An 11,051-nucleotide genomic window follows, 5' to 3' on the forward strand; every position below is an offset into this window, starting at 1 on the left:
GAGACGGGGTTTCACTGTGTTAGCCAGGATGGTCTCGATCTCCTGACCTCGTGATCCTCCCGTCTCAGCCTCCCAAAGTGCTGGAATTACAGGCTTGAGCCACCGCGCCCGGCCTGAGCATACAATTTCTATCCCTTTCACCTGTTTCCCTTAGGGCAGTATCTTTTGTGTTAATTTCCTAGGCTACTGTAAAAGATTACCACCGAGTTAGTGACTTAAAGCCACATACATTTCTTCTGTCATGTTCCTGGATGCCAGAGTCCAACGTCAGGGTGTCAGCAGGGCTGTGCCCCTCTGCAGCCTCCAGAAGGTGACCTGGCCTGTGGCTCACCCGGCGTCCTTGTGTCTCAGCCGGCAGCCACTGTAGCTCTTTCTCTACCTGCATCTTCACATGACCTCCTCTTCTCTGTGCCCCTTATAAAGGACGTTTCATTGGAGGGAGGGCCCACCTGGATAACCCAGAGCCATTTCCTGGTCTGCAGATTTCACTACCACTGCAAAGACCCTGTTTTCAAGTCAGGTCAAAGTCACAGTGACCTTGGGGTTAGGACATGGACATACATCTTTTGGGAGAGTCACCATCCAGCCCACTACAGTTTTCATTATTGAATTTTTAAAAAAAATTTCTAACTCTTTCCTGCGTTCTGTCACCTCATTTCTAAGTTGTTGTAATTCTGATCTGTTACTCTTTTATACATGTATTGTTTTCTTAGTTAACAAACTAAATGCAGTATTTCTTGAAGGTTATGTTTTTAATCTGTTTGTGGATGTATCTTTCTAACAGGTTTCATTGTCTGTAGGGATGGTTCTTCTGCTCTTCTCTTTTTAATTATTTTATTTTTATATAATACATTTTGTTATTTTATGATGACTTCATATCGGATTTAACCTTGTTACTTTGCTGCTGCTCGTTTTTGGATAGAATTTGTTTTCCTGGCATTTTGGAGGAGGTGTGGGTCAGGGTAACTTTTCTGATTTCACAGAGTTCCCATTTCTGTTGTTTTATATACTGTATAAAATGAATATGGTGATGTAGTGTCTAAGATTTCTGAGATTCCCTGGCCCTATTCCCCTCCTGAACTCTTACCTGGTTTTCTCTTCCTTCATCCCTCTTGTCCCTGGAGGGACAGTGTGGAGATTTTGTAGGGGCTCCAGCCTTCACCCACTGTGGAGGCAGGTGAAGCCTTCCAGGCTCGCTTATCACACTGGCTGAGCCTGTTTCCAGGGAGGGCCTCTTGCCTGTTCTAGAGCTCTCTGTTCTCAGGTCTATTGCTTCCTTCTGCTTCCTCCCGCACAGGCACAGACACTGGTGCCTGTGGGTGTCGCCAGCCCGGCCCTCTCCCCCATCCTGCCAAGTGCCTACTTCTCACTCCTGGCATCTGCTCTGGGCAGCCAGGGCTCCCTGCCTTCATGCAGGGTGTCTCTGCCCTCTGCACACTGACTTCTTCCTCACACACTGGTTCCCATGCCTACTCTAACCTGTGAAGGGCTGTCTTCTCCAGCATACGCAAGCTGTGGCCTCTCTGTCCACTTCTGGATTGCTGAGGGTCCCTGTAGGACACAGTTTTATCCCTATAACCCTGGAAGCTGGTAAACAGTATGCTCATAATAAGATGTATGTTGGCCTGGCGCAGTGGCTCAAGTCTGTAATCCCAGCACTTTGGGAGGCCGAGGCGGGCGGATCACGAGGTCAGGAGATCGAGACCATCCTGGCTAACGCGGTGAAACCCCATCTCTACTAAAAATACAAAAAAATTAGCTGGGCATGGTGGTGGGCGCCTGTAGTCCCAGCTACTCGGGAGGCTGAGGCAGGAGAATGGCATGAACCCAGGAGGCAGAGCTTGCAGTGAGCCGAGATCGTGCCACTGCACTCCAGCCTGGGCAACAGAGTGAGACTCCGTCTCAAAAAAAATAAAATAAAATAAAATAAGATGTATCTTGTTACCTGAAAAAAGATCGGAAGGTCTGAAGAGACAGCAATGCTATTTTAAGAAGAATTTCTATAGAAGTGCAGTTAGAAGGTAAACAAAGGAACACTTATACCTAATAATGAAGATTTAAAATAATGAAATTTGCAAAATAAAAAAATCTTCCATTAGATTTAAAGTGAAACTCTAATTCTTTGTGACTATGTGAGGTATTGGTTTTGCCTTGCCTTTTTGGCTAGCTTCCTAGTTTATTTCTAAATCCACGTTGCTAAGCTTTGGTTTCTTAGGTTGGGTACTGATTTTTGCAGATACAGGGAGTGTGTACATCTCCAGTTTAGACTAAGTTTGTTTCCTGGTCATGTTTACTATATATGTTTCAGATAATACCTTTTTATATTTTGAATGCAACAAATTATGTTGGCCGTATAATTGATAAACACATGGATCTTTATGCAACTCTCAATGCCGAAATGAATGAGTATTTTAAGGATTCTAATAAAACAACTGTGGAAAAGGTGAAGAAGTTTGGATTGTATGGATTAGCAGAAAAAACGCTTTTTCACAGGTAACATATCTGTTTATTTCACCTGTAAAGTTTTGAAGCATGAGGTAACTAAATGGTGTTGAGTTCCTATTTTCACCTCTGTCCATTTGAGTGTGTATGTGAACCTGGTGACAGCGGGGTTTTCCCCCCAAATCTGCTCCAGTTCTTTGTGGGAAACTCTTCCCCAGGCTCCTGAGCATGGTGACACCGTGACCCGTTGAGCCATCACTGCGTGCAACATACACATACATCTTTAACTCACTTAATTCTTGCCAAGTTCTTATCAAGTGGGCATCATTCCTGTTCTACAGATAAGAAAACAGCCTTGGCAATGTTACGAACATGGTGTCAGGTCAGCTCGATACCTGGCATAGTTTGTTCCAACCTGGTCAGTCTGAATCACATGCTCGTTTGCACCCACTTCCCTTAAATCCACACCTGGCGCCACCTGGTGATAGCCTTGAATTCAGAAACTTTGAAACTTGACAGGTGACATCGCTCATGCCTGTAATCCCAGCACTGTGGGAGGCTGAGATGAAGGGATTGCTTAAGCCCAGGAGGTTGAGGCTGCACTGAGCTATGATCATGCCACTGCACTCCAGTCTGGGCCACAGAGCAAGACCTTGTCTCTACAAAAAACAAACAAACAAAAAAGACAAAAAGAAAAAAAGAAAAAAACTTTGTGACTTTAATTTGCTATGTTAATTTTTATTATGTTGTTAGATAAAAGGATTTATTCTTATTCAAAAGTACATGTTTTTATACCTATGTATACTTTAAAAAATCCACCACTTGAATTACTGAAGACCTTAGTTTTTATTTCTAGTATAGAGTAACATCATGGCATTTCGGAGTCTTTTTATATGTTTTCCATTTCATGGTAATTTGAGGCAAGCACAATCCTCTCTGAAATCTCTGTGTTGAACCAATGCCCCGTTGCTCTCCAGGGTTCAGGTGTTGGAAGTGAGACAAAAAGAAGACACCTGGGCCCTGGATGACATCCTTGTAGAGTTCATCGACGAAGGCAGGACAGGACTTGTCACAAGGGACCAGCTGCTACATCTCCCAGAACATTTCCACACGCTTCCCCCGCAGGCTGTGGAGTTTATTGTCTGTAGGGTGAAACCTGCAGACAATGAAATGGAATGGAATCCGAAGGTGGGTTATTTTGGCTTTTTATCTAGTGTTGACTTTTAGAATGTATTTAACCCAGAATATACACAGAATTGAGGCCTGTCTGGATTTAGAGTGTGACATTTGGGCAGGGAAAGCGCGGTCTGCTCAGATCCCCATGGTGTGTGAACATCCCAGCTGAGCCCTCAGAGAGGTGCTGAGCAGCCACAACACTGCCACCGCCACTAACCTTGTGCTTACACTCACAGAATTGGTATAAAGTAGGGATGTCGGTAAAATAAATTGCCCACAGCCTAAGCAGGGGAAGCACCTACAAAAGTGAACATTCCAGGCTGGGTGCTGTGGCCTATCATCTCAACACTTTGGGAAGCCGAGGGATGAGGATTCCTTGAGCCCAGGAAGTCGAGGCTGCAATGATCTATGATCGTGTCGCTGCACTCCAGCCTGGGTGACAGAGCGAGACCCTGTCTCTTAAAGAAAGCAAATCAAAAAACAGAAAAAAACTGGAAAAGTGGACCCTCCAGCCAAAGAGGGGGCACAATGGGTGGTCTCAGGAGAGGCCAGGTGATTCCACTGGGGCAGGGACGATGGGCCAGGAAGGAGAGATGGAGGCCAGAAAAGCTGCCAAAGGAAGGGTCATTTCCTCTGGGCTTCGTGGGATAACTAGGATGTCACCAAGTAGAACAGATGGGCGTTGAAAGCAAAGAGAACCACTTGTGCTGAGGCACAGGCACAGAAGAGGGCCCCATGTGGGCTCACGTGGCCGTCCAAGTGGAGTGGGAAGGCCCAGCCCTTGCGGCCAGGGAGGGACCTGCAGCCAGTCCTGCCCATCACTGGAGCATGAGTCGTGTTGCTAAGTGCTCTGATTCTCCAAGGAAAGGTTACATTTTGCATAATTCGACAAATGGGACATAAAATAAGTCATTGCAATTGGCAAAGTAAAAACAGTTTGGGTTATAAACAAAGTTAAACATTATCCAGGAAATAAACAAGTGAATGCTTCCATGATGCAGGATAAACACACAACCTTACTCTTCTAAGTTTAGTAAAAGGAGCCTTTATCACAAGGCAGTGGTGTTCCTTCTTTGTAATGACCGTCTCCTGTGTACCAGGTACCCTCTTGGGTTCTGGGAATGTAGTCATCAGCAAGAAGGTCACAGTCCTTTCCCCAAGAAACACCTGACCTGTGAAGATGACTGACTGAAAGTCTCCCTTGAAGGAGCTGCCTTCTGTGGGAATGCAGAAAGCTTCTCCTGTGTCCGTTCTTTCGAATTGATTCACCAAGTGCAAGGGGGACGGAAATGGGAAGGTCCCTTTCGCCCTGCTTTGTTCATGTGAAAATGTGCATGAGAGGTTGCTTAGATAGGTCCTGCCTGTTGTGTTCCTCCTTGAGAGGAAATGGCCATGGCCAGGCGTGGTGACTCATACCTGTAATCCTTGGGAGCCCAAGATGGGAGGATTGCTTGAGCCTAGGAGTTCAAGACCAGCCTGGGCAACGTTGTGAGACCCCATCTCTAAAAAAAAAAATAAAAATAAAAATTAACCAAGTGTGGTGGTGTGTGTCTGTGGTCTCAGCTACTGGGAGGCTGAGGAAGGAGGATTGCTGGGGCCCTGGAGTTCAAGGCTGCAGTTAGCTATGATTGTGCCACTGCACTCCAGCCTGGGTGGTGGAGGGAGATCCTGTGTCAAAGAAAAAAAGAAAGAAAACAACAGCCATTTACTCAGGGAGGGGTACACAAAAGACCAGGCCCTCAGCTCCAGTGTCACTGGCTGCAAGGCAGCTCTATTGCAGTGATGGCTTCAGAGCAGGAGGAACAACTTTCACTTCACTTTCACTGAGCTTTCAAAGAAACAGGCATCCATGCTTTAAAGACAGATTGGTAGGTGATGGAGGAGATGGGATACGCATGTCCACAGAAGGAAATGTACAGTGTTGGGTCCCAAAGGCACAGACCCCGCCTTGAGCTCTGGGAACTCACTAGTAAGAGGCCATGGGCGAGTTCCTTTCCACACCTGCCTCACTAAACTCTGCTATTAGCCTTGTGGACAAAAGGGGGTGATGACGTCTGTGACCTCATAGCGTTACTGTGAGGCTCAAATGAAATGTATGGAATATTTTGCAAACTGTATGGTGTATACAAAATAAGGTATTTTGTTGAAGCCTCACCTAAAATAATGTTAAGTGCTTTTTTCAGGTTACTAGGTACATCCATCATAAAATTGTTGGAAAATTACATGTTGCAAAAGTGATCCTGGCTTTGGGAAATACAGTTTGGATTGATCCAATGGTAAGTATGCATTTTTCTTAAAAATAAATCTGTTTGAATGGGCCACTAAAATTATCCAGATTATTCTAAGCTGTCACTTGAATAACTGCTGCACAGAAATGGTGACTTATTTGGGGCTCTGTTAGGGAGAGGTGTTTTTCATGTTATTTGGGTCATGAATTGGGTTGTGGGTTTAGTTTTTGTTCAGGGGAACATTTTACATTGTAACCCCAGCACACATGGGCATTGTGTATGTGAGGCACAGGCACACACACACATGCAGCTGAACAAAGCTTCTTGAGGACTCCATGTGACATTATCCGATGCTGACAGTTCGTAACTTGCTCATTCCCCACGCACTTACTGAGCACCTGCCATGTGCCAGGAGCAGGGCTGGGCACCGGGTTCCCTCTGGGAGCAAAGCACACGAAGCCCCCATCCTGCAGAGCAACCCTTGGGGGAGGTGGGGGGAAGGGGGAGGGGAGGACACATGACAAGGACACGTGACTCAACCCGCCTCCATGTCTCTCCACCGCTGCTGGCACCACCCTCCCTGATTATTCCCCAAGAGCTCCACTCCTCCACTTAAATCTTATTATGAATACTTACAAGATTTAACAGAGTCAGTTTATAAAAACTTTTGCTGAAAGTTATTTTTATGAGGTTGGAAAAGTTTTAACATGTTAAAAGGGGAGTTTGGATGTAAGGTTTAAGACTAAGCAGAAAATGGTTTTCAGAAGAGAAAATATGGATTACAAATGCAGGTAAATGAGGAGACTTGGGCATCTTAGTTGATGCTGTGATATTATTGTGTTTGTTTTTTGTTGGGGGGAGAAAAGCAAAAATTTTATTAAGTGGAGATTTAAAAGAGATTGAAGTAAAGAAAAAAACCCACCGGGCAGATGGGTCCACACTGCAGCGCGTGTGGCAGTGCTCACGGCGGCCAGAGGGAAACAGACCCACCCTTGCCATCTCCACCTGCTCCTGTTCCCACCCAGTTTGAACAGAGAGAGGCTCCTCCACACATTCCCCGGTGGGCACACATTCCTGGGGTTCACCTAGGAAGACGCCCCAGGCAGGGCAGGCCTGAACACCCCCCACCCTCACCATGGAAGGGACAGCCCCTCCTATACCCACACCGCCACCAACAGGGCCAGGTTGTTAGAGATTTTTGTGTTTTACTTAATTTTGTATAAATGGAAATGGATGAGAATGTTTTGGTTGCAGAAAAGACAAACAGAAGAAATGGCCCAGAACAGGATTCAGGTTCTTGGCTTAGGCCTTTCCCAGGCACGGGCAGACGCTGAGCCTCAGGAGGTAAAAATAGTTGAGAAGGAATGAGAAAGATGTAAGAATTATGCATCTGACTAGGGGTTTATCCCAGATTTGCAAATTGGTCGTGACTAGGGGTTTATCCCAGATTTGCTCTTGCCACCCCCCCACTACCTGCTCATATTTCTGTGGCATGGGGCAAGGCCTAGACCATTTGGATGGAGCCTCAGGTATGAAGCAATCCAGATGCTGCCATGGGAAGCCCTGCACATCGTGGCAAGCGCCGAAGTGCAGCCGACGTGGCAGGATATACCAGAGAGGCCCTGTGAGAGTGTCTGTGCTTCAGTTAAAATTCAGAGTGACTCCTGCTAATGTTCGATTTTTTCATTGATTCAAGGTGCACATTACAAACCTTTCCAATTTAAAAACCTCTGTCGTTGATTACAATGTTCGAGCTGAAATTTTGTCCATGGGAATGGGCATCGATAATCCAGAACACATAGAACAACTGAAAAAATTACGTGAAGACGCAAAGATACCAGCTTTTGAAGAAAGCCTAAGCCAGACCCCGTAAGTGAATTTCTGTCTCCTTTTTGGAAGAGCTGTTTTTTGGAAATACAACTCACAAGTGTTAAGGACATATTTTATGAAAGTAGAAGAGTTGGCGCGGTGGCTCACGCCTGTAATCCCAGCACTTTGGGAGGCTGAGGTGGGCGGATCACGAGGTCAGGAAGTCAAGACCATCCTGGCCAACACGGTGAAACCCCATCTCTACTAAAAACACAAAAATTAGCTGGGTGTGGCAGTGCATGCCTGTAATCCCAGCTACTCGGGAGGCTGAGGCAGGAGAATCACTTGAACCCGGGAGGCAGAGGTTGCAGTGAGCCGAGATCACGCCACTGCAGTCCAGCCTGGTGACAGAGTGAGACGACGTCTCAAAAAAAAAAAAAAGTAGAAGAGTTTTTAATGAGTCTCCATGTACCCATCACTCAGTTGTAATAATGACCAAGATTTTGAAAATCTAGTTTTATCTCTACCCCAGCCCACACTTGCTTTTGTTGGCGTATTATAAAGCAATCTCAAATATAGTATTTCACCTGCGTCTCTTACAGGAAGGATCGTTAACTTTTTATTGACAAATAGCACACATACAGAAAAGTGCGCGCGTCAGACGTGATGTGTTTCCTGAGTATACCCATGTAACCAGCCCAGATCAAGAAACAGAGCCTGGCTTAGAGCCTCCCCTCACTCTAGCTACTCCCCCTGCCCAACAGGAGCCATTCTCCTGATGTGGAAAAGCAGGGATGGTTTTCCCTGCTTTTGTACTTGGAATGGAATTAGACAGTATGCCTCCTCACCATAGTGAGTTACAGAAGCTAGACTCAAAGGAGGCATAAATTCTCTAAATTCTCACAGTTACATAATGTTCCTTTGTATGAATATACCATTATTTGTTTACCCATTCTACTGTTGACTGGGGAGATTTCCAGTTTGGGGTACTTCAAGTAATGGTGCTTTAAACATTACCGTACATATCTTTTACAAATATATACACTTACAGATAAATTTCTGATGGAATGGGATCACTGAGTCATGGTTAGAGTTACTACCCAATAGTGTTCCAAAGTGGCCGCACCAGCGTCTCCTCCCATGGAGGGTATTAGGGAGACTGTGACAGTCACTCTGAGGAGGGATCCTGGCAGCTCCAGAGGGGGAAGGATCTGTATCAATAATTGGTTCCAGTTAGGAGGAAAACAGAAGGCATCTGTTAAGAAAGTGGGCAAAAGACATGAGCAGCAACTTCAGGATGCCTAATTACCATATGAGAAGGTGCTGGAACTCCCGAAAGCCCAGGGAGTAACACCACAACATGCTCAGCCCACCAGAGAGGGGAATGAGAGAAGGAAGGAAAACACGCACCAAGTGTGGGCAGGGATGAGAGCGGCAGGGTTTCCCAAAACTTAACCAGAGCACTGTTAGCACAGCTAAAAAGACTTCAATTGCATGTGTTTTATTGTGGCAAAATACACATGACAACAGCTGCCATTTAAATTCTTTTTAAGTGTACAATTCAGTGGCATTTAGGACATTATCAGTGCTATGCAACCATCATCACTCTCCATCTCCAGAACTTGCTCATCTTCTGGACAGAAACTCTATACTCCTTAAATAATAATTCCAGAGTCTGCCCCCGCAGGCCCCCTACTCTCCTTTGTCTCTAAGAATCTGCCAATCCTGGGCACTTTCAGTGGAACCGTCCACTGTTTGCCCTTTTGTGTCTGGCTCGTCTCAGTGGAATGTCCTCAAGGTCCGCCCGTGTTGCAGCCCGGGTCAGATTTCCTTCCCTTTGAAACTCGTCCTCCATGGCATGGATCACCACGTTTTGCTTCTCCATTCATCTGCCTGTGCACACCTGGGCTGCTGCCCCTCTTGACTGTGGTGGATGTGCTCCTGTGTACACAGGTGTACAAATACCTGTTTGAGCCCCTGCCTTCACTTCTCTGGGGTTGCTACTCAGAAGTGGAGCTACTGGGCCCTGTGGGAATCCTGTGCATAATTTTTGGGGACCCTCCATCCAGTTTCCGCAGGTGCTACCCTATTGCCTGTTCCACCAGCCACATCCGAGGCCTGCAGTTCTCCATATCCTCTCCTTGACCCTGTCCGAGGTGCAAACTCCAGGTCTCTTCGGGGCTCTTCTAGGTGTGCCTCTGTGCGCTTGTGCTATTCTAAATGGCCCATACACACGAATGCTTTTGAACATCCTAATTCCCCAGTCTCTCGCTCTCCACGTCTCCTCCGGCCCGGCCCACCTAGGCATCTGGGGTCTGTAGGGCCTGGTAGCTTTAGAAGCAGGCCTTCATCTCAAAAAATAAATAAATAAATAAGTAAGTAAAAAGTGCTTTTACCCCTGCACTCCAAGCTCTGTCCTCCACTGTCCCCAGACAGGCTCCACAGACGCACATGATTATTTGCAAATGAAGTCTGCTCTGCTTCCTCCAGGCCGAGGGTGACAGGGACCAGGCCTGCTCAAGACCAGGATCGTCCATCCAAGGAGCAGGAGGGACAGGGGTGAGTAAGAACACCACAGAGCTTTCTCCCAGAATGCCAGAGATGGGGCCATGTATGAGGGAGAGCCAGTGAGGGACGGTCCACACGGACGCCTGGGAGGAGTCCCCACGAGCTGAGGGAAGGACTTGGCAGTGAGTTCCAGGAGCAAGGATGAAGGTGCCCGGAGCGGAGCAGCATACAGGGACCCAGAGGTGCCGGGCTAGGTCTTGCGGGGCCTGTGGCCACTGCAGGGAATGGGCTCTTTCTCCACAGAGGCTGGAGCCATGAGCGAATTTTGAGCAGAGGGGTGACTTGAACAGAAGATGGTTTGTGGCTGCTGTGTTGAGAACAGACTCAAGGGAGGGTAGGGGACAAAGATTGTGCCAGGGGCTTCGGACAGGAGGATGGAGGCTTGGACCAGGCGGCTTTGTGGAGGCTGAGAAGCTGCTGGTTTCTCAGTGTGTTCTGCTGGAGCTCACGCGGCTCCAGCCAGGCTGCATCTGTGGCAAGAGCACAGCCCTTGTGGCAGGGCCTGGGAGCCCCAGAGGTGTGAGAGGAGGGGTCCAGGGGTGAGCCCTGGTGTCTCCGCTGGGGAGCGTGGAGAAGGGTGGGGATGTTGTAGCCAGCAGGTGGAGGGAAGCCTGGAGAGGCGGGTGGGCGAGGGATGCATGTCCTGGACAGGAGTGATGAACTAGCCCAGGTGCAGCTGCAGACCCAGTGAGTGAGGACCAAGATGGACAACTGGGCTAGTGGCCTGCCAGGCTAGAGACCTGTTGGGTTAGTGGCTTGCTGGGCTAGTGTCCTGCCAGGCTAGTGGCCTGCTGGGCTAGTGGCCTGCTGGGCTGGTGACTTGCTGGG

The 11,051-nt window shown here is 47.4% G+C and overlaps 1 long non-coding RNA gene across 1 annotated transcript in view; it reads left to right on the forward strand.

Annotated features, from left to right (window-relative positions):
• Positions 1-7,657: 7,657 nt before the first annotated feature.
• The window catches only part of LOC105515481, a 14,748-nt gene continuing 11,354 nt past the window's right edge, over positions 7,658-11,051 (forward strand). Inside the window, exons 1-2 of the long non-coding RNA XR_001002334.1 lie at positions 7,658-7,715; positions 10,146-10,214. This is a non-coding gene — a long non-coding RNA (uncharacterized LOC105515481). The remainder of the gene's footprint in view (positions 7,716-10,145; positions 10,215-11,051) is intronic.

This window comes from Colobus angolensis, unplaced genomic scaffold (genome assembly GCF_000951035.1).
Source record: "Colobus angolensis palliatus isolate OR3802 unplaced genomic scaffold, Cang.pa_1.0 Scaffold107, whole genome shotgun sequence".
Taxonomy (NCBI): Eukaryota; Metazoa; Chordata; class Mammalia; order Primates; family Cercopithecidae; genus Colobus; species Colobus angolensis.